The sequence below is a fragment of the Callithrix jacchus genome, chromosome 9 (assembly GCF_049354715.1).
Source record: "Callithrix jacchus isolate 240 chromosome 9, calJac240_pri, whole genome shotgun sequence".
Classification (NCBI taxonomy): Eukaryota; Metazoa; Chordata; class Mammalia; order Primates; family Cebidae; genus Callithrix; species Callithrix jacchus.
In genome coordinates this window covers 32,963,207-32,991,175 of record NC_133510.1, presented here as the reverse complement: position 1 = coordinate 32,991,175, position 27,969 = coordinate 32,963,207, and the positions used below count along the sequence as shown (strand labels likewise).

The 27,969-nt window shown below is 40.8% G+C and overlaps 1 long non-coding RNA gene across 1 annotated transcript; it reads left to right on the top strand.

Moving 5' to 3' along the window:
- Positions 1–6,248: 6,248 nt before the first annotated feature.
- LOC108593297 (uncharacterized) lies at positions 6,249–27,533 on the top strand. Its single transcript, XR_001913699.3, has 4 exons — positions 6,249–6,312; positions 7,919–8,022; positions 22,101–22,308; positions 26,896–27,533. It is a non-coding gene; the product is annotated as an uncharacterized LOC108593297 (long non-coding RNA).
- The last annotated feature ends 436 nt before the right edge of the window (positions 27,534–27,969 follow it).

Genomic DNA, 27,969 nt, shown 5'->3' with positions numbered 1-27,969 from the left:
AAATCCTGGAATGTTTTCAAATGCTATAATAGAAATCTCCACATGGTGTGGTTGAACTAAGGGGGAACAAGTTCCTTCGTGGGGATGCTTCAGGAAAAATGTCAGAAGTAATGTTAGAATTCTAAGACAAGTGACTGTTTACCAGGCTCTTATTAAAAAGAATACATGGGAGAAAGAATATTCCAGACTGAGGATGCACAGAGACCAGGAAGCTTGAAACCACCTGGCACTTTTGGGGAACTGCAAGACATCCAGCCTGGTTGGAGCTTTGGAAGCTTAGGGCGGGACCTGGCCTGGGGGAGAGAACCTGAAGAGGCGGTAGGCAGGGTATTCCTGGAGGACCACACGCTGGCAGAAAGCAGAGACGCATGCAGGGTATTTAGGGAACCACTGATGTGGCCTGTCTGAGGCACAGGAAAGAGAAGGAACTAGAGAGGCAGGGCAGGGCCAGAACAGGAAGGGCTTTGTAGTCTAAAGCAGATGGAGTTTTTTGTCAGTGATGGGAAGCTATGGATGGATATTAAGACACAATTGTTTTAAATTTTTTATTTCTTAAAAAATTAAGACACAGTAAAATTTGCTTTTATTGGTGTACAGTTCTGCCAGTTTTGACAAATGCATAAAGCCATATCGCAACCCCTTTAGACAAAGGTACAGTAGTTCCATCATCTCAAAAGAGTCTCCTAGGCTCTCCCTTTGAAGTCAGCTCTCCTCTATCCCAGGTAACCAGTGATCTGTTTTCTGTTCCTGTGACTTTACCTTTTCTAAAATGTTGTAGGAAAGCAATAATATATAGCATTTTAATTCTGATAATTCACTTTGCATAAAAATATTACACTTAGCATAATATATTTAAGACTAATCCATTTAGTGTCTATACCAGTAGTCTCTCCCCTTTTATTACTGAGTGGTATTCCAGGGCATGGATAAACTATAGGCTTTCAATCGATTCAACAATCAGGACATTTGGTTTACTTTCACGTTTTGGTAATTATGAAGACAGCTGCTATTAACATTCAGGTACAGGCTTTTTATGAACATAACTTTTTTATTCCCTTTGGGTAAATGTCTAGGAGTGGAATTACTGGGTCATTGGAGAGTATATATATATATTTTTATAAGAATCTGCCAAACTGTTTTCCAAAGGTACTTGTATCCTTTTTCAATCCTATTAGCAATGTATGAGAGTTCCAGTTACTCAGTCAGCACTTGATATTGTCAGTTAAAAAAAATAAGCCATTCTAATAGATAGGGAATGACAGCTATTATCACTGTGTGTTTTTTTTTTTTTTTGCCATGTGACAACTGATGTTGAAAACTTTTGTGTGTGTGTATGTGTGTGTGTGTGGGTTTGCCATCCGTATATCTTTGTTGGTGAAGTGTGTGTTCAAATCGATTGCCCAATTTACTTTTTCTTGTTGAGTTTTAGGAGTTCTTTATATATTCTGCATAGAAGTCCTTTATCTAATATGTTTTTTAACAAATATTTTCTTCCAGTCTGTTTGTCTTTTTAGTCTCTCAACAGTGACTTGCAAAAGCTTTTCATGTTGATGAGTCCAGTTTATAACTTTTTTCTTTTGTGGTCCAGCTTTTGGTATATTTCCCTTTTTCTTTTCTTTCTCTTTTTTTTTTTTTTTCTGAGACAGAGTCTGTCACTGTCTCCCAGGCTGGAGTGCGGTAGAGCGATCTCAGCTCACCGCAACCTCTAGGTATATGTTCTAAGAAATCTTCACCTAAGCAAGGCTGTAAATATTTTCTTCTATATGTTTTTTTATTTTTACTTTTTAAATTATACTTTAAGTTTCAGGATATTATAATTTAGGTTCAGAGATACATATGCAGAACATGCAGGTTTGTTACACAGGTATACATGTGCCATGGTGGTTTGCTGCACCCATCAACCTATCATCTACGTTAGGTATTTCTTCTAATGCTAACCCTCCTCTAGCCCCCGCACCCCCTGACAGGCCCTGGTATGTGTTGTTTCCTTCTCTGTGTCCATGTGTTCTCATTGTTCAACTCCCACTTATGAGTGAGAACATGTGGTGTTTGGTTTTCTGTTCCTTTGTTAGTTTCCTGAGAATAATGGTTTTCAGCTTCATCCAAGTCCCTGAAAAGGGCATGAACTCATCATTTTTTGGCTGCATAGTGTTCTGTGGTACATATGTGCCACACGATGATAAGTTTTTTTGTCATATGTTTGCTGATCGCATAAATGTCTTTTGAGAAGTGTCTGTTCATATCCTTCACCCACTTTTTGATGGGGTTGTTTCTTTGTTGTAAATTTGTTATTTGTAGATTCTAGATATTAGCCCTTTCTCTGAAGGATATATTGCAAAAATTTTCTCCCATTCTGTAGGTTGCCTGTTCACTCTGATGGTAGTTTCTTTTGCTGTGCAGAAGCTCTTAAGTTTAATTAGATCACATTTGTCAATTTTGGCTTTTGTTGCCATTGCTTTTGGTGTTTCAGTCATGAAGTCCTTGTCCATGCCTATGTCCTGAATGGTATTGCCTAGGTTTTCTTCTAAGGTTTCTATGGTTTTATGTCTTGCATTTAAGTCTTTAATTCATCTTGAGTTAATTTTTGTATAAGGTGTAAGGAAAGAATCCAATTTCAGTTTTCTGCATATGGCTAGCCAGTTTTCCCAACACCATGTATTAAATAGGGAGTCCTTTCCCCATTGCTTGTTTTTGTCAGGTTTGTCAAAGATCAGATGGTTGTAGCTGTGTGGCATTATTTCTGAGGCCCCTGTTCTGTTCCATTGGTCTATATATCAGTTTTGGTACCAGTACCATGCTGTTTTGGTTACTGTAGCCTTGTAATATAGTTTGAAGTTAGATAGTGTGATGCCTCCAGTGTTTTTGTTTTTTGCTTAGGATTGTCTTGGCTATGCAGGCTCTTTTTTGGTTTCACATGAAATTTAAAGTAGTTGTTTCTAATTCTGTGAAGAAAGTCAGTGGTAGCTTGATGGGGATAGGATTGAATCTATAAATTACTTTGGTCATTATGGCCATTTTCATGATATTGATTCTTTATCCATGAACATGAAATGTTTTTCCATTTGTTTGTGTCCTCTCCTATTTCCTTGAGCAGTGTCTGTAGTTCTCCTTAAAGAGGCCCTTCACATCCCTTGCAACTTGTATTCCTAGATATTTAATTCTTTTGTAGCAATTGTAAATGGGAGTTCACTCATGATTTGGTTCTCTGTATATCATTGGTGTATAGGAATGCCTGTGATTTATGCACATTGATTTTGTATCCTGAGACTTGGCTGAAGTTGCTTATCAGCTCAAGGAGATTTTGGGCTAAGATGATGGGGTTTTCTAAGTGTGCAATCATGTTGTCTGCATACAGAGACAATTTGACTTCCTCTATTTCTATTTGAATATCCTTTATATCCTTCTCTTGCCTGATTGCCCTGGCCAGAACTTCCAATCCTATGTTGAATAGGAGTGGTGTGAGAGGGCATCCTTGTCTTGTGCTGGTTTTCAAAGGGAATGCTTCCAGCTTTTGCTCATTTAGTATGATATTGGCTGTGGGTTTGTCATAAATAGCTTATTATTTTGAAATATGGCCATCAACACTTAATTTATTGAGAGTTTTTAGCATGAAGGGCTGTCGGATTTTGTTGAAGGGTCTTTCTGTATCTATTGAGATATCATGTGGTTTTTGCCATTGGTTCTGTTTATGTGATGAATTATGTTTCTTGATTTGCATATGTTGAACCAGCCTTGCATGCCAGGGATGAAGCCCACTTGATCATGGTGGATAAGCTTTTTGAAGTGCTGCTGGATTTGGTTTGCCAGTATTTCACTGAGGATTTTGCATCTATGTTCATCAGGGATATTGGCCTGAAATTTTCCTTTTTGTTGTATCTCTGCCAGGTTTTGGTATCAGGATGATGTTGGCCTTATAACATGAGTTATGGAAGAGTTTTTCTTTTTCTATTGTTTGGAATGTTTCAGAAGGAATGGTACCAGCTCCTCTTTGTAACTCTGGTAGAATTTGGCAATGAATCCGTCTGGTCCTAGACTTTTTTGGTTGGTAAGCTATTAATTACTGCCTCAATTTCAGACCTTGTTATTGGTCTATTCAGGGATTTGACTTCTTCCTGGTTTAGACTTGGGTGGGTGTATGTTTCCAGGAATTTATCCATTTGTCAGAGTTTCTAGTTTATTTGTGTAGAGGTGTTTATTGTATTCTGATAGTTTTTATTTCTGTAGGATCGGTGGTGATATCCCCTTTATCATTTTTTATTGTGTCTGTTTGAGTCTTCTCTCTTTTCTTTTTTATTAGTCTTGCTAGCAGTCTATCTATTTTGTTGATATTTTCAAAAAACCAGCTTCTCTATTCATTGATTTTTTTGAAGGTTTTTTTTTTGTTTCTATCTCCTTCAGTTATGCTCTGATCTTAGTTATTTCTTGTCTTCTGCTAGCTTTTTAATTTATTTTCTCTTTTTTCACTAATTTTTAAAATTGTGACGTTAAGGTATCAATTTTAGATCTTTTCTGCTTTCTCTTGCTGGCATTTAGTGCTATAAATTTCTCTCTACACACTGCTTTGGCTGTGTCCCAGAGATTGTGGTATATTTTGTCTTTGTTCCTACTGGTTTCAAAGAACTTATTTATTTTTGCCTTTATTTTGTTATTTACCCAGCAGTCATTCAGGAGCAGGTTATTTAGTTTCCATGTAGTTCTGTGGTTTTGAGTCAATTTCTTAATCCTAAGTTCTAGTTTGATTGCACTGTGGTCTGAGAGACTATTATGATTTTTGTTCTTTTGGATTTGTTGAGGAGTGTTTTACTTCCAATTATGTGGTCAATTTTAGAATAAGTGCTATGTGGTACTGAGAAGAATGTATATTCTGTCGATTTGGGGTGGAGAGTTCTGTAGATGTCTATTAGGTCTGCTTGGTCCAGAGTTGAGTTAAAGTCCTGAATATCCTTGTTAATTATCTGTCTCATTGATATGTCTATTACAGTCGAGTTTTAAAATCTCCTATTATTGTGTGAGAGTCTAAGTTTCTTTGTATGTCCCTAAGAACTTGCTTTATAAATTTGGGTGCTCCTGTATTGTATGCGTATATATTGACAATAGTTAACTCTTTCCGTGGCATTGATTGATCCCTTTACCATGATGTAGTGGCTTTCTTTGATCTTTGTTGGTTTAAAGTCTGTTTTATCAGACTAGGATCGCAACACCTGCTTTTTTTCTTTTTTCCATTTGCTTGGTAAATATTCCTCCATCCCTTTATTTTGAGCCTATGTGTGTTTCATTTAGAAATTTGTGTATAGTTTAGGTTTTGCATTTAGTTCTGTGATCCATTTTGGGTTAATTTTTGGATAAGGTGAGAGGTATGGGTTGAGGTTCATTTCTTTTCACTTGAGGTTGTGTTTTAGAAAGCTAGCAACAATGTTGAGAGGGGATTGGAGGGACGAGAAAAAGACAAAGTTGAATGTTTCTCAATTTATCTCTTGTTCTAGGACTTTGCGCATCAGTAGATAAATGGAAAAATCATTCCCGACACAGAGATCACTGACATTTATGAATCAATTACATTAGTTTGGCCAATATAAATGGTAAAATATTTTAAAAATATAAAACAGCCTGTTGGATGTATGACCCAGTGATTTGGCTATGTAGACATAGCTTGAACCCTTCTTTTGACCCTAAATTTACTCCCTCATTTATCACTTGGGAGTTGTGAGGAATTTAAAGGAAGAATGCTTTCTCTTTTATGTTCTATGATGATTGTATATCTGAGTGAGATAATTAGTATTATGCTTTGCTAATACTCCTGATGGTGTCATGATATTAAAGGAAGATAAATTTACTTTGACTAATGAGTAAGAAAAATATCTGTTTTAGGAAAATCCAGGTGTGGCTTATGAAAAATGAAATTCCAGAGACTCCTTGTTTATGTTGTAGGCAGCAAAAATAATAAGCAAATGGAACTGAGGCAGGAGAAGAGGGTCTAGAGTCAGGGAACCTAAGGCCATTTCACTCTGACTTCCTAGAACTAAATTGAATGGAAAACCCTAACTTTCCACACCTAAGTAACAAAAGGACCAGAGACTACTCCCTTCTTTGTAAACCCCCACCTTTTCTGCGTGGGAGATGGGAAATTGAAAGCACCTGTGATTGGTTGCTTTTTGCATAGGAGTGTAACTTTGTAACTTCACTTCAGCCTTTGATTGCTAGCAGACAGCAGCCAATTAGACTGATTGCTGGCCAAGTCTTAATTTGCATACAAGTGCAACTTTGCAACTTCAGTTTAGCCTCTGATTGGGGCCACCACTTCATTTACATGAGGTGAACACAAAGTGGCCAATGGGAAATCTCTAGGGGATATTTGGACCTGAAAAGATTCTGTATCCGGGCCTTTGAGCTGCTCCTGCTGCTGCCAGCTCCCACACTGTGGAGTGTACTTTCACTATAAATAAATCTCTGCTTTTGTTGCATCATTCTTTCCTTGCTCTGCTGTTTGTTTTGTCTCGTTCTTTGTTCAAAACCCCAAGAACCTGGAGAACTCGCAGTCAAGACCCTTTACTGGTCACAGAATGTCCCTTCCTCTGCCCATTCTAAACTTCATTTTCAGTGAATAGTCTGTGCTATTTTTGAATTTCATTTAAATTAATTTCATTTAAACTAATTTAAATTAATTTCATTTAAACTATCAAGTGGAAAGTACAGGATAGGAGTTTAGGCTGTGGAATCCAAATACTTAGGTTTAAATCCCAGTGTCACTAACTATGTGACATTGGGAAAGTTCCTTAAATGCTGTGATCTCATTTCCTCCTCTGTAAAGTGTGAAAGATGATATTTATACATATGGTTCTTGTGAAGATCAATTGAAATGCCTTAAATGCTTAACTAAGACTGATTAGTAGTATGTAACCAATAAATATCCGCTATTATAAATATTAATAAAATTGAGAGCTTGCTTTAAGCTATTGTACTATGCATTGTGCAAGGATATAACCATGGAATAATAGAGGGCTTCCTTCCTGAGGGAGTTTGCAATTTGGAACTCATTTGGGAATGCAGATATGTAAAGAATGACCACTTAAAATTCAACCAGGGGCTGCTCTGCCTATGGAGTAGCTATTCTTTATTCCTTTACTTTATTAATAAACCTGATTTCATTTAAAAAAAAAAAACAGAACTCAACCAGAATAAGTGTTGTATTATCTTTATTAGATGAGGTGAGGCTAGAGTGATTATCACCTCCTGGGTGGATGAGAGGATATTTCAGCTAAGGACGGTGTTTGATTTGGACTTTGGAGGAAGAGTAGGGGTCCCGTAAATGGAGAAATGGAAGAGAATGACTTACACATTGGTCCAGAAGGGGTTTGGCAAAAAATTCTCGAGCTGAAGAAGGAGGAGTAGAGGATGCTAGGAAAGAAATGACAGAAACAGCAAGTAAAAAACAGATTATAAAGGGACCAGAATGCCAAGAGGAGAGGTTGGACTTGGATTTTTCTTATTCACCATATTTTATACCTTTTTCATATTAGTTCTTGGAAAAAGCCAGTCTGGAAGACCACTCATGAAAGGTTTTATTTCTCTTCCTTTAGAAAAATAAAACAAAAAACACAAACCCTCCTTGTAAATCATTAATGGCCCATTTTAAAAAGGAGATTACAGACTGGGAGTTACTATTTTTCTGTTAGAGAAATAAAAAGGAATATGTTGAATTAAATGAAATATGAATTGGCCTCTGTGCTCCAGTACCTATCTGGGACAGATTTATAAATACTGAAATGATATAAAGGATTGTTGTTCAGCCCCTTTGGTGTTAGAGAACTTTTAATGGCAAAGCAAGGACACTGGAAAAATAAGTTTTAGAGAAAAATAGTTGTAGTCTGGAAATCTAAAGTTATTCTTTATTCTTCCATATGGATTTACATCTATTTAGAACTTGAAGATTTTTAGTGTTTTGCCTACTCTGCCAATTCTTGGAATGTTTGCAGAACTGAGAATTTACTTCTTCATTTATTACTTCTTAACTACATTTTAAAGGTAATAGTGAAATCTTAAATTATTTGTTCTCTTTTCACTGTGCAGTGTCATTGAGGTGGAACTAATATTCAGAGAATTAATTTCCAAAATTTTTAATTCTGAAAATGATGCAGATTATTTTCCTCAAAAGTTTAATCTGGTGTCTCCTAGAATAATACTGGGGAGTAGTTCTGGGAACAGAAGATAAGAAGTTGTTCATAGTCTTGATTAGACAAGCTATACTTTAATTAATAGTCTGCAGTTGAAAAATGACTCCAAGAATTAAATGTGAAAACCAACTCTTTCAGTGTTCCAAGAATATTTAATTCTCTTAGAAGAGTTTATGTCACAATTGGGAATGATTTAAATTTTCTATGGCACCTTTAAGTTACTGAAAATAAAAAGAAAAACTCCCACCCTCACAGGTTAGTTTTGTGGCAAAGTTTTGGGGCACCTACAACTGTAACTTCAGTATTGACAGAGTCTGTCTCCATCTTTGTTGGCGTTGGCTTTCAGCGTTTCTACCAGGGGATTTCTCCAGGCTTACTCTCTAAAAAGATGCTTGTGTTCATCAGAGCTAACCTGGTTAGTGTCCCATTTCCACAGGACTCTAATAAATGGCTAGAATTTCTGCTAAAATAATTTCAGGGTCTAGGGTTTATCCATTTGTTTATTCATTTCATATTTATTGGTAGTTATTGGATAAACCTATTTTCACTTGAAAGAAAGTGCAGAAATAGGCTTTAGAGTCTGAAGTTGAGTTCAAATTGTGAGTCTATCCTTAACCTCCCAAAGGTCTCTGCTGAACTTACATAACTTCTCTGAATTTCAGACCTTTCATCAGATCTTTTTGTCAAGCTTTCATCTATAGGTTGACTGAGAATAGCAACCATACAGGGTGATTGTGAATACTCTGAAGGGGATTTGCCAAGGTGTAAAGTGCTATTTGAAAAATGTTTAAATTAAGCTAATAAATCCTGCTGAGGGAACTCTTTCTCATCACAGATTGCTCCTTTCATGGTGTCAGTTTCAGGCATAGGCAGGTGGATATAGAATACTATTTGGGATGCATGGCGGGTTGTATGTTCTGAAGATGGCTGCAGTGATCTCTCTTGTCCCACATGCTCTTCTTGCAATGTGATCTTGACAGTCCCCACATGGGGAGGTCTAGGTTTCCTCCCCTTGGGCCTAGGTGACGTTTTCTCCTGTGTTTGCTTTCCTTGAGATGCTCACACTTAGAACCCAGCCTCAATGCTCTGAGGAAGCCCTGTTCCACTGATGTGGAGAAGAGGTCAAATGTAGGTTGGCTGGCAGCCTACCTGAGGTCTTAGCTGACAGCATCACCCAACAGTGGATGGAGATGCTTTCACACTTTAACTGTACCCAGCTCAGGCCTCAGATGACATGGAGCAGGGATATGCCATCTATGGATATCCCTTCAAATTCCTAACCTACTAGTGAGGCAGGAGATTAGCATCTAGAGGCAGGGAATGTAAGGCCATTTCACTCTAACTTCCTAGAGCTAAACTGAAAGGAAAACCATAACTTTCCCGGCCTAAGTTACAAAAGGTCCAGAGGCTCCTCCCTTTGCAACCCTCCACCTTTTCTGTGCCAGATGGGAGATTGAAAGTACCGCTGATTGGTTTGCTTTTCACAACCAATCAGACATTTGCATAGGAGTGTAACTTTGTAACTTCACTTCAGCCCTTGATTGGGGGCCACCACTTCATTTACAGAAGGTGAACAACTAGTGGCCAATGGGAAACCTCTAGGAGGTATTTGGACCAGAGAAGATTCTGTATCTGGGACTGTTGAGCTGCTGCTGGGGTCTGCTCCCACACTTTCACTTTCTATTCTTTCACTTTTCTATCTCTGCTTTCGTTGCTTCATTCTTTCCTTGCTTTCTTGTGTGTTTTGTCTGATTCTTTGTTTCAGATGCCAAGAACCTGGAAAACTTGCTGTGAAGACCCTCTGCCGATAACACCAGCATCAGTGAGAATAATAAAATAATTGTTTCATGCCATCAAGTTTGGGAGTGGTTTGTTACACAGCAGTAGCTGACCAGAACAAGATGGGAGGATTTATCTACAGCAAACTTGTTTTTAACATTTTAGTAAGGTTGTAAAGAAAATTTGAATAATATTATTTCTATTTTTTCCATAGCTTTAAATCATGATGGCAAACTGTAGTTATTTACTGACTGAAACTCCAGAGCAAAATAGATACTGAAAAATATTGGAAAGTTATACTTTATTTTTCATGTAGGATCAAATATCATGAGGTGAACTGTCACTTTGAGTAGACAGGCTGGTTGTTTTCCTACTGGCTTCCGCTTTTGCAAGGAATGAGAAGTGAGCTTCTCCATTCTTTGAAACGTCTTCAGAGTGGGATCCCAACAGGAACTGTTTTAGCTACTCCTCTCTCTGGCGTTCAATCTTTCAGAACCAGTGGCAGGCAGAAAGCAGATGCTCTGTGGATAATTTGGGAAGAGACAGTGGAAGAATTTTATCACTTTGCAATTCTGTATAAGATACTTCAGACTATTGGCTTTTTCTGAACCCAGATGTTTCAGCTCTGTGGTTTATCTCCTTGTCTGTAAGAAGATTGTAAGATCTCTCATGAGCTTTCCCACTTTAAACCTTGGGGCCTTTGCTTGAATGATTTATTTTACCCAGAGTGGCTCCTTTCGAGAAGGCTCCCTAGCCTTCCAAGTCCAGTAGAAATTCCAGCTCCTTCGTGAAAGTTTCGTGAGTTAGCAGCCGCACTTATGACTTCTTAGCACTTTGTTGGCACTTCTTTTAGAATTCTTAACACCGCCAATGCCTGTTTCCCTGATGAGATTGTGATGCCATTCTTGGCAGGGTCTCCATCTTGTTCTCCTTCCTGACCCCTACTGTGGTTTCTCAGGAAATGCTTGTTGAATTCCATAAGACGGCCTGTGGGAGTGCCAAAATTGTGCAATCAGAATCAAGACACTTGGCTCCCAGTCTCAGGTCTGAGCCAGGTCTGTCAAGAGGAGATTCTAAAAATGGTCTTGTGACCCCAGAAGATTCTTCATGCTTCTGGGCCTTCTCAGTTTGCTCCTCTGTAAAGTGAGACACTTAGAGCAGGGCAGTGATTCCCAACTAGGTATACTTTTTCAACTCCACTGGTGCCCAGAGGGTCTGATACATCTTTGGTTATGCATCCTTGGCTGGATACACAATTTATAAGATGGCTTCCAGTTTCAGAAATAGATGTGGGCTGTTGGATATTACTGTAGCCTGTGGAGATAGATGGAAAGAAGTAAGCAGATTGGAATTACAGGTTAGGACTTCAGAGACATAACAAAACAACCCTTCTGAAAACCAATAGCTAATATTTATGAAACCGGGTGCTGTGCTGGGCTTGGAATGCATTATTTCATTTATCAGGCACAATGCCCTATGGGCAGGCACTATTATTTTCCCATTTGATAGATAAACTGGGGTTTAGTCAGGTCAAGTAATGAGCCAAGTTGCTGAACTAGGTTTCTGAGCACCGGAACTGAGATCAAACCCAGGCTCTCTGACTTCAGATTCTGTATTCCCAACCACTCCCTGGCTGCCTTTCTCTTAGTTTTTGCTTTTATTGTGTGGAGCTGATCATATGGTTATTAAGAAGTATTGACTTTATCGGTCTTTGGAATTCCACTCTGTGTTCTGTATATTTGGTTACTGGTAGCTAGGAAGTGATGATGTTCATTTATAACAATCTTTTATAGAGGCAGTGCATAGGGCATGGTTTGGCCATTTAATTGTTGAGAATTGCAGCATATACCACACCAGATTCATACAAAGGTAGCATCATTTTATTCTTTCACACATACAGTCACGAGTAGCTTAATGACAGGGTTACATTCTGAGAAATGCATCACTAGGCAATTTTGTCATTGTGTGAACATCACAGAGTGTACTTACATAGAGCTAGAGGGTACAGCCTGTTGCTCCTAGGCTACAAAGCTATATAGCATGTTACTGAACTGAATGCTGTAGGCAGTTGTAACTCAGTGGTATTTGTGCATGTAAATGTACCTAAGCAGAAAGGTATAGTAAAAATATGGTCGTATAATTTTACAAGAGCACTGTTGTATATGTGGTTTGTCATTGGTTGAAAGGAATTTGACAGGCATTTACTTTCGGAAGGAAACCTAGAGTTAAAAGAACATCTGGTGTTACAAGGTCATCAAAGACCAGGAAATGTATCAAATCTTCTAGAAACTTACCCAGAGTTCTCATTAGTGGTGAGGGGATTGCTATTCTGTAATTGCATAGATGGAACAATGATAACTCATTTCCATTGCAAAATGTTTCACCCCACAGGACGATTAAGCAATTGATATTTATTGCACCCAAGATATTGTTTACGTTTCTATTTATGAACAACTCCCATATCTACTCTTTTACTCCCTATTTCCCTACCACTGCATAATTTCCAGCTGCATCTGTAATGCCTCTGCCTGGTTAAGTGGCTCTTGGCTCCTGCTGAGCATGACTGATGGGCTGAGTTTCCCCTCAGGCTCTTCAAGTGCCCAATTTCCTAGTCTCCATTGGCAGAACTCCTTTGTCATCCTATACATAGTTTGTCTTAAGGTCAGCTCTGTTCTCATTCAACTGTGCCCTACCTTCCAGTGGTTGCTCAATCTGGTTCCTTTTGCCTCCATGACATTACTAAAATCTCTTCCCATCTCTTGGATTCAACAGCTCAAAATCACTTTTTTTTCTATAGAATCATGACTACCTTTCCCCTAGCCCAGCATTTACTCTTAGACCTTGGCCATTTTTTTTTCTTTTTCTGCTCCAATCAGTTAAAAAAAATTCCTGCTCTAAAGTAGTCAAGTGATGCTTTCTCTTCCTAGGAGGGTGTGGATAGTGTAAATGGGTCTGGCGTGACCATCAGGTGAGCTTAGGGTGACGGAAGGAAGGGCAGTTGGGAAGGATTCCAGTAGAGCAGATGGAGGAAGGGGCATCAGGTCATTGGTCAGTGCTTCTGGCCTCCCACAAGTCTGCTGGCAATGCCGAGCACATGGTATAGGGGTCAGGATACTCCAGACCTGGCTGTGAGAGAGCTCGAAGACATGGGCAAGTAAGTCCCTGCCATCTTACAGCTGCAGTCTCTCTATGAGAGTGGCCTATCTGGTGGTCCATCTCCCTTCCTTATATTATTGGAGGTAAAAAAGTGCCTCATTAAAAAGTGTACTTTCCAGTCCCCCGGGAAGCTAGATTTAGCCACATAGGTCTGGCTTAGGAGAACTAACTGAAGTTCTGTGGGGACTTAAGCAGGGGAGGCTGCTTAAAAGTAGAAGATAACTGAGTGCAGAGCAGCTCCCTTTTGGCCTTTTCCCTTCTTTCCTGCAACGTGGCATGCAGATGGTGGTATTGCTACAGCCGACTTGTACCATGAGGTGCTTGGTAATAGAAATATAGTGTATTAGCGCATAGCACCAATAGGGTACTAATGCACAGTGCCTATATTTGTGCACAGTGCCTGTAACGTATTTGTGCACAGTGCTTATAGGGTATTTGTGCACAGTGCCTATAGGGTATTCGTGCACAGTGCCTATAGGGTATTCTTGCACAGTGCCTATAGGGTATTCATCTACAGCACCTATAGGGAATTAGTGCACAGCACCTATGGAGTACTAGTGTATAGCATCCATCATGTGTTAGTTTTCTGTGGCTACATAAGAAATCACCAGAAATTTAGTGGCTCAAAACAACACATTTATCATCTCACAGTTTCTGTTGATGTGGAATCTGAGTAGGGATTCTCTGCTCAAGGTCTCTAGAGGCTGAAATCAAGGCATCAGCTAGGCTGAGCTCTCATCTGGAGCTTGGGCTCCTCTTCCAAGCTCATTAAGATTTTGGCAGCATTCAGTTTCTGGCAGTGGTGGAACTGAAGTCCTGTTTTCTTGTGGGTGGTACGATGGGGGTCACTGCAGCTCCCTGGGGCTGCCCTCACATCCTAGCCTCATGGCCCCTCACACCTTTCTTCTTAAAGGCCAACAGGAGAATCTCTCTTAGAAAGGTTCAAAAGCTACCTTGTAATTTCTTTAGGATAAGCCCAATCCCTTTTAAGGGCTCACCTGGTTATCAGGCCCACTCAGGGTATTCTCCTTTTTAATTAAGTTAAAGTTGACTGACTTGGGTTTTTAATTACATCTGCAATGCCTCTTTAATTTTGTCATATAATGTAACCTAATCATGGTAGTGAGATCATCTTATTCACCATCCTGCCTGTGATTGAGGGGAGGGCATTATTCTAGGCATGAACACCAGGAGCAGGAATCTTGGGACAATCTAAGTTCTGTCTCCTACATATAAGATGGTGCAGGCTGGGCGCAGTGGCTCACACCTGTAATCCCAGCACTTTGGGAGGCCGAAGCAGGTGGATCATGAGATCAAGAGATCGAGACCATCCTGGTAAACATGGTGAAACCCTGTCTCTATGAAAAATACAAAAAATTAGCTGGGCATGGTGGCGCATGCCTGTAATCCCAGCTACTCAGGAGGCTGAGGCAGGAGAATTGCCTGAACCCAGGAGGCGGAGGCTGCGGTGAGCTGAGATCGCACCATTGCACTCCAGCCTGGGTAACAAGAGTGAAACTTCATCTCAAAAAAAAAAAGAAGATGGTGGAGTAGAACTATAGGGCCAGGCTCTAAGGAACTGTGGCGCCTCCTCATCACCTGTAAGCTGTTTAACTCTGAACTTCTTTTAAATGAGAGACATGTTCTTGGTTTACTGAAGCTGCTATAGAAAGGCCTCTTACCAGCAGCTGTAAACAATACCTAATTGATTCAACACTGAGACTGGAGAAGTGATTTCTTATTGTTTATTTTATTTTTTATTTTGAGACAGGGTCTCACTTTGTTGCCCAGGCTGGAGTGCAAGGGTGTGACCACAGCCCACTGTAACCTTCAATTCCTGGGCTGAAGAGATCCTCCCACCTCAGCCTTCTGAGTAGCTAGGACTACAGGCATGTGCCAACATGCCTGGCTAATTTTTAAATTTTTTATAGGAATGGGGTCTCGCTATGTTGCCCATGCTGGCCTTGAATGCAGAAGCTATTTCTAAGATTTAATCTTTCCCTTTCTTTGGGGGCATTCTCTTTGCTATGTGTATGTTGGCTGATGCCGTGGTTGAAATTCAAAACTCTCTTGTGCTAGGCATAGCTTTCTGCATCCCAGGTGTACCTCATAATTCTCCAGTGGTAATTCTGTTTGTTGTAGAGAAGAAGGCATGGAATTTGAAGTCAGAAGACCTTGCTCTCAGGGTGGGCTTCTTCACTGATCAGCTTTATAATCTTGAGCAAGTTACTTATATAGTTAAACTTGAATACCTTTTAAGAAAATGAAGCTAATAATCACAACAGTCTTGCCTACTGTATGGGATTGATGTGAGGAACAAATGAAATATGTGAAGGTGTTTGGAGCCCTGTAAATGCTTGAGCAAATGTTAATGACATGCCATGACCGTCCATGCATTCATCTGTTCATTCTATAAACATAATCTGAATGAATTATTGAACTGGTGCTGGAATACTAAGGCTAGTAAGAGAGAGTTCCTGCCCTAACAGGCTGAATTTTTTGGGGTGGAGGGAGGGACAGACACAAGCAGTAGAGTATGAGACGTGCTAGGATAGAAGAATGAATGGATTAGTCCTAATCTATACCTAAGGAGTCAGTAGAATCTTTCTAGAGGCTTGGGAAAATAAGGGATAATCTGGTGAATAAGTAATAACAATAATTACTACCATGCATAGAGTATTCGCTATGTATCAGGAACTGTTCTAAGTATATGTAGCCCTATGATATAGGTACTGTTATTCTAGCCCCCATTTTGCAGATAAGGAAACTGAGGCACAGGGTAATTTGCCCAAACTAACACAGCTAGTAAGCTGGTGGAGCTAATCTAGGCTGACCCCATAAGTGTTTGCTCCATAGCCTGATCCTGTAACTGTTACGCACTGGATCAGGTGGGGTGTCCTGTCCAGAGACATGTAACAGAGAGCCTGTTTTCTGGAGAAACTGCAAGTAGTTCATCAGGGTCCAAGTAATGCACCAAAAAGTGAAGATGGCGGGGGGAGAGGGAGTTAAGGGTACAAGGGCATAGAGAGGTAGAACAGAACCTGGCCAGCTCTGATGTTCTGCCGGCAAGCTTTTCCACTGCACACACAAAGGGAAGCCAGGTAAGGCCTTGGCCAGTGTTGCTCTTTGTAAAGATCACTGTGCACAGATGGAAAATGGGTGGGAGGGGCAATATTGGACACAGGGAAAATAGCAAGGAAGTGCTGGCAGCTGGGTTTAGGAGAACAGTTGTGAGTCTGGAGGCAAACACATGGATATGCAACACATGAAAAAGTTAGACAGGGTGATTGGGTGGTGGTTGACAGAAAAGGAAGAATCCAGAAGGAGTTGTAGTATTCAGTTTTACCGGACAGAAGGGACCTTTGCAGAGACAAATGCTAGAGGAACAAAAGGAGGAAAGGTGATGAGATTTAAATATATGGAGTGCGAGGTGCTTTTGATTTGTGCAAATAGGCAGTGAATACAGCTGTGAATCTCTGAGAGATCTGGAATATGAAGATAGGCTTGGGAATCATCAATATGTGGATTATAATAGAGGTCATGAGGGTGGATGAAACTGGCAAGGGAGAGTATGTGGAGAGATGAGGACCAAGGACAGAAGTGCAGGGAGCACCTTTCCTTGAAGTGTGAGCTGGGGCAGATGATGTGTGCAGAGAGACAGAAGAAACTCAGTGCAGAGGAGTTAGAGAGGCAAAGGCACTAAGTGGATGGTTTCATGCAGAAAGGAGAATCCATGCACATTATACAGATAGGAGAATTAAGTGAAGGAGTGAAAAATATTCACTGGACTTGGCCACAAAAAGATGAGAGCAATTCCAGTGATTGCTCTGGGTGGATATTAGATTGCAGAGGGTCGAGAAATAAATGGGAGGTGCAAAGGTAGAGCTAATAAGTAAACAAATGGAAAAAGAATGAGAAGCTTTTTCTAGGACTTTGCGACAGAAGGAGGAAGTCCATAGGATAGGTAAAGAGGGTGTGGGATCCAGGGAGAGGTTTTTCTTTCTCTCTTCCTGTAAGATGAGGACATTTGAGCAAGTTTTTAGTGTGAAGGTAAAGAACTACTGGAATAAGAGAGGCTGCATGCCTGGGCAACATAGTGAGACCCTGTCTCTACAAAAAAAAATTAAAAAAATTAGCTGCCTGTGGTGGTACGTGTCTGTAGTCCCAGCTACTTGGGAGGCTTAGGCGGGAGGATCGATTGAGTCTGGGAGATTGAGGGTGAAGTGAGCTGTGGTTGTGCCACTCCAGCCTGAGTGACACAGTGAGACTCTGTCTCAAAAAAATAAAAGAGAGAGGCTAATAATCAAGAAGGATGATAACAAAGTGAGGTTTCCTGGGGAGGCTGAGGGAATAAGTTTCCGCAGCTGCGTGAGAGGGTTCATCACAGGGAAAAGGTTTTCTTCCTTTAGGTGGGGAGAGGGGCCACTCTCCCTAGGATCCCACCTATTTCCCACTGGCCTCTGCCCAGCCCAGGGCACTGACCTGCCACACCAACCTCTGCCTTGTGCTGTTGTCATTCAGACACATACCAACATGCATCCATTCAGCAAATACTGGCTGAGTACCTACTATGAGCTAGCCCCTCTTTGAAATGCTGGAGATACATTAGTGTTCACAGCAGAAAAAATCCCAGCTCTTGAGTTTATCTATATGGTGGGAAGGCACAGCCAATAAAATAACTCAGTAAATTATGCAGCGTATTAGAAGTTGATAAGGCCTAGGTAGAAAAATAAAACAGAAACCAGAGAAAGAGAGGAATAAAGAAGGGTCTCCCTGAGAAGGTGAGACTTGAGCAAAGACATGAAGGAGGTAAGAGAGGAAGCCCTGCCCATGTCTGGAGGAAGATATTCCAGGCAGAGGCAATAGCAACTGCCAAGGTCCCAAGGCAGGAGTAGGCCTGGCATCTCTGAGGAGCTGAGTGAGTGAGTGGTGTGGGCTGAGAGGTAATGGCTAGGGTAAGTGGCAGGTCACTTAGGACCTCATGGGTCATTTAAAGATGTTGGCTTTTATCCTGAGATGGGAGACTATTGGAAAGTTGTGAGCAGAGGACTGACATAGGTCCTCTTATGGTTTAAAGGATCACTCTGGCCGCTATGTTGAGGATTGACTGTGGGGAATGAGGAGGTTGGGGACAAGTGTGGAAGCTGGGAAGCCAGTGAGGAGGCCCTTGCGACAATCCAGGTGTTGAATGATGTGACTTGGGAGAGTTGCTTGAGAGGAGATTATGAGCAGTGGCTAGACTTTGTATGTGTCTTCGAGACTGAACCAGAATGGTTTACTGACAGTTTATGAGGAAAACTCCAGAAGTTTTGTCTTGAATACTCAGAAAGCCTCTTATCTGTTCCTTGTGAAAAAGAAGCTGGTTTTAATTTTCTTTGTATGTTTCATAGTTCCAAGTACAATTTTGTGTGAATTTCAAGTTTTTGGTAAAAACTATTTAAATTTAATTGAAAGATTTGTAGCTCTCTAAACGCATGCCCTGTGGGATGATTAAAGCAGCTAATTTGTTGTTTTAAATACACCTTTTCCCTAAACTCAATACTAAATCTCTCAAAGTAACATCTACTTTCTGGCAGCAACTGAAACTCCTATAGTGTGGCTTACAGAACAGGTAAGGATTGCTTGGGAGTTTTGGGTGGAAGAGAGAGGAAAGAATTGGCCCAATGGGACACCCTATTAAAGATGTTGGCTTTTATTCTGAGATGGGAGACCATTGGAAAGTTGTGAGTAGAGGACCAATTGGCCCAAGGGGAAACCTGGAGCAGCTGAGGGCTCTCAGCTGAGAGATGCTTGGCAAAGTAAAGGTAGGAATCCAAAAGCAAGAAAGGAAACCCAGATCATGAATTTTTTCACTAACACCTTCAGCGTCTGACAAGGTGTATTCTGACAATGTACATGCCTCTGCATGGCTTGCAGAAGACAAGGGCTTTGTTGTTGCATCTGAAGTTTTTGAATTACAAGCAGAAGAAAGACAACATTTGGAAATGTGTCCTACTTTTGTGTTCTCTTAAAAGCATCCAGTTTTTCTTTCCCCACATGTTTCTAGAACTGATGTGCCAGTCACCTGTGTGTTTGCTCTCAGATCCATCCCTGCTCTTATCTTTGCCTGCCCTGAACTGCAGGTGGCTTCCACTGCAAACTGCACTTCCCAGCTCTCTTCCCCACTGGCTCCGGGCTTAGTGGGTGTGAAGCATTGCAGGGGATTGGAGGGTGTGAAGTGCTGTACTGAAGAACCAGGGTATTTCTACTCCTCTCTCTGCTTCAAGTGATGTTCCAGAAGTAGCTATATCTTCTCTCCGAAAAGCCACAGATTCCACCAAGTGGCTCGGACTACTGCCTCTGTTAATATCACCTCTTCTCTTTTCTCTCCCACTTCTTGGTACTAGCTTCTTAATTCTGCTAATTGCTGGAAAATCTCACTGCTTCCTGTTACCTCACTGCTTCCTGTTACTGCTCATAAAAGCTTAGTTCCTTGTTCCCCATATTAAATTCCTAACATTGAGCTACCTGGTATGTGCTATTTTCTTAGCTGGAACTTGACTGACATATGTATCTGTTGTTGAAATTTGGCAAAAGGAGAGTTTTGCAGAACACGCGGAGAAGAATATAAAGTCATCACTCGTTCCGCCATTTAGCGGTAGCTAGAGTTAGTGTTTTGGTGTATATCTTTGCAGTTTATTTTCATGTGCATATAAGTATTTTTTTTGTTCACAACTTTGGAGACATATTGTACTCACTGCTTTGTTATCTTTTCTTTTTTCCCATTTAATATATTGGAAAAATTTCTAAATCATTTGGTAGTCTTGTATAACATGATCTTAAAAAATGCTTAGTTCTGTGACTTCAAATGGATGTACTAGAATTTATTTAACTAGTGGACCACTGTTCGTTGTTAAAATTGTTTCCAATGTTTTGCTATTATAATAATACTATATGCAATTTTGGGGGTATATTTCTTATTATTTCCTTAGGGAAATAATCAAAAGTAACTTATACGAGAGCAGGGGTATTATCTGGCCTGCCCATTGATGAATTCTCAGTGCCTAAATCAGTGTGGAAAGGGGTACATACAGTCCCGGGACCTCATCTATGTTGACCTGCCACCCTTTTGGGGGCCAGAGCTGATTCATCACACAGAAAGCAGTTGGCTCAGAACTGACTGGCTGCCTGATGTATTGTACAGAATGGAGCCTCCAGGCTACCACAGCTGCTGGGATTCATTCAGCTGGTGGAATTTGCCTTGTTGTAACTGAGAGCCAGCTGGACTGAGAGTGAAGGCCAGGGCCTTCTGGATTCCTGTGAAGTCCACTCCTGCTCCCCCAGGACATCCGTTGGCTGTTCTCCTGAGGCTTTCATAACCAGGATGTAACGAACCCCAGGCTCTGCCCCAGCCAGATGAAGCCTGGAGTGGTGGGTACTTCGGGCCTTAGATCTTCCTGATGGAATTTTCAGGCCTCTTCAACTCTAAACTCTTAAAAATGGAGATTTTCTTAATTGCAGGCTTTCAACTACACTCTTAAATACACTATTTTGAGGGTTAACTCAGGTCTCAGAGAAAGGCTTGACCACCAAGTAGATAGTTATTCTATCCTTTTTGGTAAAAGAAATTTACCTTAACCTTTACCAAGTTAACGAGCTCACAAGTTTTTCCCCCCCCTTCTTTTTCAACAAATGAGGCACCACAGGAAGCTAGAACTTGGTCTCATTTGTCTTTGGTTTGCCTAAAACCAAATAAATGACTTCATGCCCCAAGCTAGATAACAACAACATGCCAATAAAATAAAAACCACAAAGACAAAGTGGAATGTGGAGGACAAGGAGGTTTCATGCTGGGGAATAAACTAGAACATGAAGATGTATCTGGACGTCTCCAGTTCTGAATACCCTGGTCACTGTCAACAAGTTCCAGATGATTGAAAGTACTAATTTAATTTGGCAATTGTTTATTGATCACATAGTATATGCTCTGTGTCCGAAGCTGCCTCTAGGTAGTTTCCCCTTAAGCAGAGAGGATTGAGGTACACATTTATATCTCAGTAAACTCTAAAGAGCTTGGATAGGAGCCCAGGATTGGATTGCCTGGGTTCTAATCCTGGCTCCACCATTACTTGCTGAGTGATCTTGGGAAGTTGTCAGCTCTCCCTTGGCTTCAGTTTCCTAGTCTATAAAAAGGACGTACCATCTCACAGAGTTATTGGGAGAATTAAATGAGTTAATATATATTTATATATCATATGTTTGGAACACTGCTTGGAACATGGCGTATCTGCTTTGTTGCTCCACAGCTTCTCTCCAATGCCAGGGTTTCCTCTGGGTTGGGGTGGAGTGTGACTGGGGGAATTGTTGCCCAGCCATTTACTTGGTATGTGTCCCCTGCATGTGCAGGGACTTCCTAGCTTCCACATATTTGTGGCTTCCTAAACTTGCACTTTTGAAATACATGAATTTTCTCAATCCCCAGCTTGTTCCTCAGTGAGGGGTTAATGCAACACTAGGTTCGGTAATCTAGAATATAGGGAATTGTAAGAAATAATCTTTCCTTGATACGCTTGGCCTGTGAGGGTCTAACACACCGGGTCCAGGAAGAGATACCTTAGAGAAGGATGCTGGCATTGGTATGGGGCTCCTTAGAATCCGTGAAAGGAGGCCTAGTCTCTGAGAATGATTCTTAGCAACTGGACAGTCTGCCAATATGAGGACTATGCACTCAAGACAATCTAGCCTTTTACCCAAATTCAGGAATCTTTGGACACTATCCCTTGGGAGATGATAATTTAATTTCTGCTCCAACATTTTATTCATTTGTTCATTCAGTCAGTCTCTGGGCTAGGCTAGTCTTGGGGATGTCACCACTTTGTCCTATCAGAGCACGATAAATTCTCCCAAACAACTTCCAGCAGGTGGTTCTTCTTACTCTGGTTTTTCATACAAGTCAAATCTCTGTTTTATGTATTTAATGGCATATATTATCTTCTTGAATCTCTTTCTTTTCAGACTCATTGGTTTCAAATTCAGGTCATTGAATACATATGGCATGATTTCCACACTCTCTGACATTCCAATTGCATTGCTTGGGAAGATTCTTAGTCTGGGAATTTCCTAAAAATGCAGCACAGATGATGACTGAATAGGAACAGCTCTGGTCTGGAGCTCCCAGTGAGATTAATGCAGAAGGCAGGTGATTTTTGCATTTTCAACTTAGGTACCTGGCTCATCTCACTGGGACTGGTTAGACAGTGGGTTCAGCCCACTAATAGTGAGCCAAAGCAAGGCGGGGCATTGCCTGACCTGGGTAGTGCAAGGGATCGGGGAACTCCCTCCCCTAGCCAAGGAAAGCTGTGAGGGACTGTGCAGTGATGAATGGTGCATTCTGGCCCAGATACTATGCTTTTCCCACAGTCTTTGCAACCTGCAGGCCAGGAGACTGCCTCAGGTGCCTATGCCACCAGGGCACAGGGTTTCAAGCACAAAACTGGATGGCCTTTTGGCACACACTGGGCTAGCTGCAGTCTTTTTTTTTCCATATCCCAGTGGTGCCTGGAACACCAGCAAGACAGAACCATTCACTCCCCTGGAAAGGGGGTTGAAGCTAGGGAGCCAAGTAGTTTAGCTCAGTGGATCCCACCCCCATGGAGTCCAGCAAGCTAAGATCCACTGGTTTGAAATCTCACTGCCAGCACAGCAGTCTGAAGTCAAACTAGGACTCTTGAGCTTGGTGGGGGGGAGGGAATCTGCCATTACTGAGGCTTGAGTATGTGGGTTTCCCCTCACAGTGTAAACAAAGCTGTTGGGAAGTTAGAACTGAGTGGAGCTCACTGAAGCACAGCAAAGCTGCTGTCACTAGACTGGCTCTCTAGATTCTTCCTTTGTGGGCCTGGCATCTCTGAAAGAAAGGCAGCAGCCCCCATCAGGGGCTTATAAATAAAATTTCCCCATCTCCCTGGGACAGAGCATCTTGGGGAAAAGGCGGCTGTGAGAGCAGCTTCGGGAGAGCAGCTTCTGGCTCTGAAGAGAGCAGTGGATCTCCTAGCACAGTGCTTGAGCTCTGCTACAGGACCCAATGCCTCATCAAGTGGGTCCCTGACCTCCATGCCTCCTGACTGGGACATATCTCCCAGCAGGGGTCAACAGACACCTCATACAGGAGAGCTCCAGCTGGCACCTGCTAGGTGTCTTTCTGGGATGAAGCTTCCAGAGGAAGAAACAAGCAGCAATCTTTGCTGTTCTGTAGCCTCTGCTGGTGATAACAAGGCAAAGAGGGTCTGGAGTGGACCTCCAACAGACCTGTAGTAGAAGGGTCAGTTAGAAGCAAAACTAACAAACAGAAAGGAGGAGCATCAACATCAACAAAAAAGATATCCACAGAAAAACCCCATCCAAAGGTTGCCAAAATCAAAGACCAAAGGTAGATAAATTCACAAAGATGAGAAAACTAGCGCAAAAAGCTGTACATTCCAAAAACCAGAATGCCTCTTCTCCTCCAAATGATCACAACTCCTTTTCAGGAGGGAAATAAAACTGGACAGAGAATTAGTTTGGTGAATTGACAGAAGTAGGCTTCAGAAGTTGGGTAACAACACACTCCTCTGGGCTAAAGGAGCATGTTCTAACAGAATTCAAGGAAGTAAGAACCTTGAAAAAATGTTAGACCAATTGCTAACTAGAATAACCAGTTTAGAGAAGAATATAAATGACCTGATGGAGCAGAAAAACACAGCGAAAGAACTTCATGAAGCATACACAAGTATCAATAGCTAAATAGATCAAGCAGAAGAAAGGATATCAGAGATTGAAGATCAAGTTAGTGAAATAAAGTATGAAAATAAGATTAGAGAAAGAAGAATGAAGAGGAATGAACAAAGCCTCCCAGAAGTATGAGACTATTTGAAAAGACCAAACCTATATTTGATTGGGGTACCTCAAAGTGACAGGGAGAACGGAAGCAAATTGGAAAAGACTCTTTAGGATATTATCCTGGAGAACTTCCCCAACCTAGCCAAGACAGGTATTCAAATTCAGGAAATAGAACACCACAAAGATACTCCTCAAGAAGAGCAACTCCAAGACACATAATCATCCGATTCACCAAGGCTAAAATGAAGAAAAAAATGCTAAGGGCAGCCAGAGAGAAAAGTTGGGTTACCCACAAGAGGAAGTTCATCAGTCTAACAGTGGATGTCTCTGCAGAAACCATTTAAGCCAGGCAAAGAGGGTCTGGAGTGGCCCAATATTTAACATTCTTAAAGAAAAGAATTTTCAACCCAGAATTACATATCCAGCCAAACTAATCTTCATAAGTGAAGGTGAAATAAAATCCTTTACAGACAAGCAAATGCTGAAGCATTTTGTCACCACCCGGCCTGCCTGACAAGAGGTCCTGAATGAAGCACTAAATATGGAAAGAAAAAACTGGTACCAGCTCTTGCAAAAATGTACCAAATTGTAAAGACCATCAACACTATGAAGAAACTGCATCAACTAATGGGAAAAATAACCAGCTAGCATCATAATGACAGGATCAAATTCACACATAACAATATTAACCTCAAACGTAAATGGGCTAAATCCCCCAATTAAAAGACACAGACTGGAAAATTGGATGAAGAGTCAAGACCCATCAATGTGCTGTATTCAGGAGACCCATCTCATGTGCAAAGACACACATAGACTCAAAATAAAAGGATAGAGGAATATTTACCAAGAAAATGAAAAGCAAAAAAAAAAAAAAAAAGGTGTTGCAATTCTAGTCTCTGACAAAACAGACTTTAAGCTGACAAAGATTGAAAAAGACAAAAAAGGGCATTACATAATGATAAAGGGATTAATGCAACAGGAAGAGCTAACTATCCTAAATGTATATGCACCCAATACAGGGGCATGTAGATTCATAAAGCAAGTTCCTGGAGACCTACAAAGAGACTTAGATTCCCACACAATAATAGTGGGAGACTTTAACACCCCACTGTCAATTTTAGACAGATCAATGAGACAGACAATTAACAAGGATATCCAGGACTTGAACTCAGCTCTGGATCAAGCACACCTAATAGACATCTATAGAACTCTTCACGCCAAATTGACAGAATATACATTCATCCCAGCACCACATCATGCCTACTCTAAAATTGACCACATAATTGGAAGTAAAACACTGCTCAGCAAATGGAAAAGAACAGAAATCATAAGTCTCTCAGACCACAGTACAATCAAATTACAACTCAGAACTAAGAAGCTCACTGAAAACTGCACAACTACGTAGAAACTGAACAACCTGCTCAGGAATGATTACTTACTAAATAATGAAATGAAGGCAGAAATAGAAATTGAAATTGAAACCAATGAGAACACACCACTACTAATCAAATAGATGGGTATTCATCTCAGAGCAAAATTTGCTCAGAGCACTCTTTGACTTTGGATTCAACCAGCTGATTCTTCTCACACGTCAGTCTCTACTTGCTACTCAAATGTCATTCAGTTTGGGTTCCTGCAACAGAATACTATGCACTGCATGATTTAAACAACGCATAGTTCTGGAGGCTGGGGTAGTCCAAGATCAAGGCACTGACTGGTGTCTGGTGACATCCTCTTCCTGAACTGCAGTTGGCCGTTTCCTTCTACCCTCACATGGTAGAGAGCAGAAGGAGAGGAAGCTGTCTCATGTCTCTTTGTATGTGTATATGGACATTAATTTCATCATGACACCTCAACCCTCGTGACCTGATTGTCTCCTGAGGGCCTCATCTCCAAAGGCTCTCACAGTGGAGATTTCAGCTTCAACATACAAATTTTGGGGAGATGCAAATATTCCGTCCATAGCACCCATTTTGAAGATCTTCACTTATTAGTAGGGCAAGATTTGGAAAGTTATAATACCTTCTCTGAAACTCACCATCATCATCTGTAAAGTGGAAGAACATCTACCTTGAAGTGAGGGCTAGGATCAATCATGGCAACACAGTGTCAAGGATTTAATAAATGTCAGTTATTTAATATGTTATTTCTCCATCTTGTCCACTAGATACCACAAAATTGAAATTTCATTTTTACACTTTCAGTATTTTCCTGTCTTGGACCTTTTGGAGCTTTCCCTATTTTTAATGACTTTGAAAGGATTAATTGGCAATGCTTTTGTTATGAGCCCAGAGATTTGTTTAACAACTGAAAGCAATTATAATTTCCTATAGAGCACCAGATTAGCCTAGTGACTCATATAAATAACATCATTAATTTGGGTAGTGGGGAGAGGAACTCCATAGATGCTGAGAATCAAACCTGGAAGTCAGACAGTAGCTTTTTTTTTTTTTTTTTTAAATATGTGATACGCATAAATGGAAGACTATGCAAGATAATTTTTATTGGATTTTATTGCAGAGCATGCAGCAGGAATGTAACTGCTCAGATTGGGGTGGCTGATTGTTGCATTTACTTGGACATTGTTTATCTGATAGTATGATTAGGAGGTTCTGGGATCAGATTGCCCTTGGCTCCATCATTCACCAGTGTTTGTAAAGTCACAGCTGGAACCTTGACTGAGTCGCAGTTTGCTCATCACTTAAATGGGATCCAGAATATAAGATGGTTTGAGAATCATGGGAGAATGTGTGTCTGAAGCGCTTATCCTGGTTACTAGTCCATAGTAAAGAATTCAATGAATGGTAGCGTAATTGTAACTATGGTAAGAGAAAATTTCATAAAGGAATTGGCCACCGAACACCATTAAAAATTTAATCATTGTCTTTTTTACAGCAGGCAGATTATGTGAATACTAGCTTTCTTTTCTCTCCAGGGTGTAACACTGTGACTAAGTGACAAAAAGAGTGCTTTTTATCAGCAACTCGCAGACTTTCCTTTCACTGGAATCTAGCTTATTAGCTGCATGGTTAACTCTTGGAGCCAGGAAAAATCCTGCACATGACACTGCCATGAAGCAGAGGAGACAGTTGTTTCTTGGCCTCCCCTCTCTGGGACTTAATAGCTTCTGAAGGCTAGTCTTCATTGACTCATGAAGCCGTGTCTGCCTGTGGTCAGTGGTGGAGACGCTGTATTAATCCCAGCAAGCAAAAGTCATCACCAGAGCTTTGCAAAGGGAGATGCCACATAGAAAGGCAGGTGAGGCAACACACATGCAATCCCCAGACGGCCATGGGTCCCCAGAGACAGGAAAAATACGTTTTTTCTTAAAAAATTAGAAAAGAAAACCTTTTTTTTTTCCTGTGTGGCTCATTGGTAGGAGATCTGAAATTCTAACCCTTGTTTTCTCTTTTACTTCTCTGTCTGCTAAAAAGCAGTCCTTGGATCCAGTATCTAGGAAGGTGAGCCTCCTGGATGCGGTGCTGCAGTGGCCACCACTGGGACCAAAACAAAACCCACTGGGAAAGGAGGAAAATATTTTTCTCTCTTTCAATAAAGCGTTTGAAATCTTTAGTTTTATTTTCTCCTTTCTCTCTCCCTGGTGTCTCATGTATGCAGTGATAAGAACGATGTTTGTGACTGAATTATTCCTAATCCATTTCTGTGCTGCTCCACCAGTAGCAGTTCCCCAGGGGAAGGTCACCTTCCTCTCTTATGACTCCCCATATTCCAGGCTGTTTCTGGGATAGGTGTTCATGGTTGGGGAGAAACTGTACTGTCAACATTAGCAGAGAACATTTACTGAGTGATTGTAAATTGGTCCCTAGAGAGCTCCTGGGACATTTTCCTAGTGAACCAATGCTGATTTCTGGAGAGCATTCCTTAGGAGATGTCAAGATCAGCTCCATAATCATCGATTCTAGAATTTTGTTAAGCTCAAGCTTTATGACATGTGCCCGTTTGTAATTATCACTTCTAATAATCATCTGAAAATGTAGATTTCAATGCA